The sequence below is a fragment of the Equus caballus genome, chromosome 18 (assembly GCF_041296265.1).
Source record: "Equus caballus isolate H_3958 breed thoroughbred chromosome 18, TB-T2T, whole genome shotgun sequence".
Classification (NCBI taxonomy): Eukaryota; Metazoa; Chordata; class Mammalia; order Perissodactyla; family Equidae; genus Equus; species Equus caballus.
The window spans coordinates 3,895,883-3,900,726 of record NC_091701.1 but is presented as its reverse complement, the minus strand read 5'-3'; the positions used below and the strand labels follow the sequence as shown (position 1 = coordinate 3,900,726).

Below are 4,844 nucleotides of genomic sequence, written 5' to 3'. Positions count from 1 at the left end.
AAGGACACGCGTGTGTGCAAAGATGCGGGTCAGAGGACTCGCTCCAGCAACCGGGGAGCTGTGCCAACCGCGGCGGCGCTCTCTGCAGAGATTCAACTCGGAAGGGACTTGGCCCCTCTGGGAGCCTCCAAAGCATCGCGGCCAAACACTCGGGGAACCTAGAGGACGGCCTGGAGGCACCTGGGGGACACGAGGAGAGGCCACCCTCGCTGCAGCTCTGCCCCTTGGCCCCACCGGGGTGGAACCTCAGAGCCTGGACTGCTTTTCCCGGAGCACAGCTTCCCTCCCCGTCCTCTCCGTCTCTTCTTCCACGTTGAGGGGCTGACGGTCGGGTCTCGGAAAGTCCTCGGTTTTCCAAGTCTTGTAATAAGCTTGCTGCTGCAGAAAGCTGTGTCGCAGATGCTCCGTTTTTGCACCCTCCTTACGCAGAGCGGGGGCTGGGCGGGCTCCAGCTTGAGACGCGTGTAGGGATGTAGCCCGAGGAGGTGATCGGAACAACTAGGTGGAGAAGTGACTCAGAATTCTTGGGGTAACGCTCCTAGCAACTAATGCGGGTCTGAAGGGACAAGGCTGGGAGCCACAGTGGAGGGCAGAAAGGCAGCGACCGTGGCTAACACTAGCTGACGTTTCCAGAAGCAGCACGGGAAACGTCGAGCCTGTGGCTTTTATGACTACAAGCGAGAGGTCCAGATAGGGTAACCGAGTCCGTGAGCCACCCTTGGGGGGTCGGGGTGGCAGGGTGTGGGCCCCCGAGCGGACTCAGGTCACTTCCACGTGCAGGGGCCCTGGGCAATGGGACGATTTCTCCTTTTGATGACGGTGATGCGGAGCAGGCCCCTAAGAGCACTGACGAGGTGTGGGCTGTTCGGACAGCTGCAGGTTCCAGGGGAGGTGACAGGAAGCCAGACATCCTGGGGCTCCAGAGGGAGGGTCAACCATCAGGGAGCTTCCGCAGGGGCTCCTCAGAAGCCTGAGGATGGCCAGGAGGCCGCTGGCTGCTGCTCGCGAGGCCGGTGGCACTGTGTGCAGTCTTTCCACGTGCTCACGAGACGGCTCGGGACGGTCCCAGCAGGAGAGTGGGCAGAGATTTTCCTGCGCCCACGCAGTGCAGGGCCAGGGCCAGGAAGAGGAGGGCTGCGGACATGCTGGAAGGCTTGTTGCTCCCCGTTCGGGTCCCCCGCTGTGGTTTTCTTTACGCCAAACAGCCCAGCGTGTGGTCCTCCAGCATTGCTCTCCTGGCATCTGTCCAGGGACCCCTTCCCTTCAGGGCCAGTCCCACTGCCTCGGTGGGCTTTCGGGACCCTCTGTGACCTGTCCCCTGCAGCCCTTTGCACTCCCACCTCCTCCCTGGGCTTTACTCACACTGACTGGTTCGGTTTTCCACAAATCCTCTGCCCGTGAGGCTCCCCCTCGGTGAACCCCACATGCTGGGCGCTTGGCCAGACTCACGGGCTCCCCGAGGGGAATCAGGCGTGGATCCCGCTGGAAGAGCACAGCCCAGCTGGGAAGAGAAGGCGGGGACCCAACAGGAGGACAGTCCCCTGTGCTGGGGACAGATGCAGGACGTGCCCAGCTCAGCACACGCTCACCCCCTGCTGGCAGTCTAAAGGGAGGTGGCACCTAGTGGGGAGGGCTGCAGGCTCTGACCGCAGCAATCGGAGGAGGCGTCCCAGACAGAAGGAGGCTGCGGTGGTGGGCACGTACAAGACAGAGGCAGGCGCGAGGCTTGGGGGGACGTGGACCAGCACCCCTTGTTTCTGGGACCACTTCCGCTGCGTGCATTGTGCTCTGCGTCTCCGAACTTCGATATCCCCCAGCTCAGGCCTGGAGAGCAGTCAGCTGCTATGACGGAACGCTCTGCTGATGAGGCTTTCTCCGTCTCTTCTGTGAGCTTGGGCGCTGGCTGGCTGGCCGGCGGCTGCCTCTGAGCTGCCTCGTTAGGCTAAGCTCAGTTCCACAGCAAGGGCCCTGGGTCAGTTTCTAAGGAGCAGGGGAGCAGGAGCAGGGAGCGACGTGCTCGGCCTCCGCTGGAGAAGATGCTTCTGGCTTCAGGTGCACAGTGGGCTCTGTGGGGAGAGACCGTGAGTCGGTGTGGGGCCCCACCAGGGATTTGCCAGCGCAGCTAATGAACGCCCCCGCTGGCCCGGCATCTTCAGCTGACTCCTGAATTATGAATTACTTAATGCAACTGGTCTGATGGGTCATTTTTCACAAAACAGCAACTCAGGGTGGGGAGTGGTGGGGTGGTGGGAGAAAACATTACCAGGGGTGTGGCTGGCAGGTCCGGGTGGCTCCCAATGGCATCGTCCACCTCTCAGAGCAACCGAACCCCTGACTCCTGGCTGGGCATGTGGCCACCCAGGACATAGAGTTCCCAGCCGCATCTGCAGCGGGCTGGGCATGGAACCCAGCGCTCCCTCAGGACGGGAAGGGAAGTGACTTGTGCGGCTTCCAGATATTTCCCAGGAGAGAGAAGCAGGCTCTTCTATCTGCATCTCCCTCTGTCCTGTTGCCGGGAGCACGAGCTCTGAGGCTGGAGCTCTGTCCTGACCACACGGACGAGGGCGGCTCCTCTGGGATGACAGGGCAACGGGGACAAGAGCCTCCCGGGCAGCCCTGCCAGACCAGCGCCAACCGTGTGCCTCCAGACTGAGCGCGGGAGAGGGGCCAGCTCTGAGCGTCACTCTGCCGTGGGCCTTTGTTCCAGCAGCTGGACCCTGTCCTGACCAGGATGGCCATCTTGGAGGCAACTTTCTGGGGGCTCCCTTGGGTCAGGCCGCTCCCCGGGCCACAGCTGCCTGCAGTGCTCAGCCCACCTTTCTGTGGGGTGACAGCGAAGCGAAGCTCCAACCCACTCCACTCTTGGGGTGCTGCCCTGGAAATCGAATGCGTGAAGGTCGATGCCCCCAGGAAACAAATCTGGCGCTGGTGTCCCCCAGGGCGTCCCCTTGTTCTGTCCTCCCACACTGCGCACCCCCATTCTCTCCCAAAGACACCCCTTGTTGTGAAACAGGCCGGGCTGAAACTGTCTCTCCCTGCTGATGTCCGCAGATTCTCGTCACCTGACTCAGGGAGCAGCTCTCTCACTGGATTATTGCTGGAAAGTTGAGTTAGGAACTGACGGCTGTCTGCTAAAGTGACAAGATTAAAAGCTGAATCCGAAAAAGCCACCAAACTCCAGGCTCAGTGGGCGGGCAGAGCCTGGGACTCGCTCAAGCCCTGGCCCCGAGCCCGCAGCCTGGGGAGACAGACATTCGGGACGTCCCGGGGCTCTGGTCTTGTCCGTGGAATGCCTGATGTGCCCTCCACTCTTCTGGAGCCTCCCGTTTGATGGGGAAAGGAACTCCAGTGTGTAAACCAGGTTCACCTTGTCGAAGATGCTGTGACAGGGCGCACACTTCCTTTGCTCTTCCTCTGTTCAGGCTAAGCGTCTGCAAAGGGTCTGGGAGGGCAGGTTTCACAGAGAAAGTGACAAGGGAACATGTGCGGTTCAGTAAGGCCAGCGGACCCGGAGACGGTGCCATTGAGAAGATAGTTGATTACTTGCAGTTCTCCGAGGCGGAGCTCGCAGGGCCACCCGGGAAGCCCCGGGGGTCAGGAGGCGAGACAGCAGGGCACCGCGGGCAGGAGTCTGTCCTGTGGGTTCTGCGGGGAGGAACAGCGAGGCAGGGTGAGCAGGCTCAGACGGGCTGGTCTGAATAACTCACAGGCTCCGGGGCAGGGGGCTGTCCCGCCTGTCCGGTGCCTGCCCTGGGGGACAAGGGCAGGGGGCCCGTGGCCCTGAGTGTGAGAGTCCAAGAGAGGAGGTGCTTGGGGTGTGGATGGCCCCTGGATGGGTCGGTTTGTATTTGGAATGTGGGCCCACGAAGGAGGGCTCTTCCTGGGGTGGGGGTGCGACAAGGGAGGCAGGAGGCTGAGCCGAAGGGACTTGGGACAAGGCGTGTCCCATATGTGCACGCGGGCCAGAGGTTAAAGCCTCAGGTTTCCAGAAGCTACAAACATGGCCCAGACAAGGCTCAGCTCCGACGTCACCTCCTCAGAGGAGCCTTCCCAGCCTCCTGAGTCCACAGTGACGGCCTCCTGCCCCGCTCTCCCTCGCGTTGGCCCTTTCATTCCCCTCACTGTGTTCAGAGCCAGGCCCCCCGCTCAGCACCCACTCAGTGGGAGACGGGCAGGAGGTCAGGGTGCCCCTTCATTCAGAAGCTTTATTCTTTTCCTTTTGTGTTGTGAGGAAGATTGGCCCTGAGCTAACATCCGTGCCAATTTTCCGCTATTTTCTGGGCAGGACACCTGCCACAGCATGGGCTGATGAGCGATGTGAGTGTCTGCACCTGGGGTCCAAACCTGCAAACCTGGGGCCGCTGAAGAGGAGTGCAGGAGCTTAACCAGTATGCCGCCGACCCGGCCCCAGGATTCTTTTGATAGCCTGTGACAGAAACCCAAGGGGCTTGAACTAGCAAACGAACAAAGCAGGAGAGAACGATTTCTGTAACTAGGCCGTCTAAAGGCAGAGAGTTTCAGGTGAGGCTGTACCTGGGTGCTCGACGCCATCAGCAGGGATCGGCCCTCCCAGCCTCTTGGCTTGGCTGCCTGCCCTGTGTGCTGCTGTCCTGCTCAGGGGGAGCTCTCCACCGCCACTCCCGGGCTGGCCTCAGCACCCATCAGCAGCCCAACAGAAAAAGAACTTCTCTTCCCCAGGATTCCAGCCCTAACTGCTCCCCGTTTCCCAGGTGGGAGATGGGGTGCCTGGCCGGGCCAAGGTGGGACCGGCTCTGAGTTCACATCACCCCCGCCGTCGGTTCCCCTTTAGAGAACCCAGCAGAGATGGGCTAAAACTCAAGGCC

The 4,844-nt window shown here is 61.5% G+C and overlaps 1 long non-coding RNA gene across 1 annotated transcript; it reads right to left on the bottom strand.

Moving 5' to 3' along the window:
* Nucleotides 1-1,362: 1,362 nt before the first annotated feature.
* On the bottom strand, nucleotides 1,363-4,642 carry LOC138918739 (uncharacterized). The gene is made up of 4 exons (XR_011428448.1): nucleotides 4,534-4,642; nucleotides 3,368-3,645; nucleotides 3,063-3,131; nucleotides 1,363-2,066 (listed from the first exon to the last, which is right to left on the bottom strand). It is a non-coding gene; the product is annotated as an uncharacterized lncRNA (long non-coding RNA).
* Nucleotides 4,643-4,844: the final 202 nt, after the last annotated feature.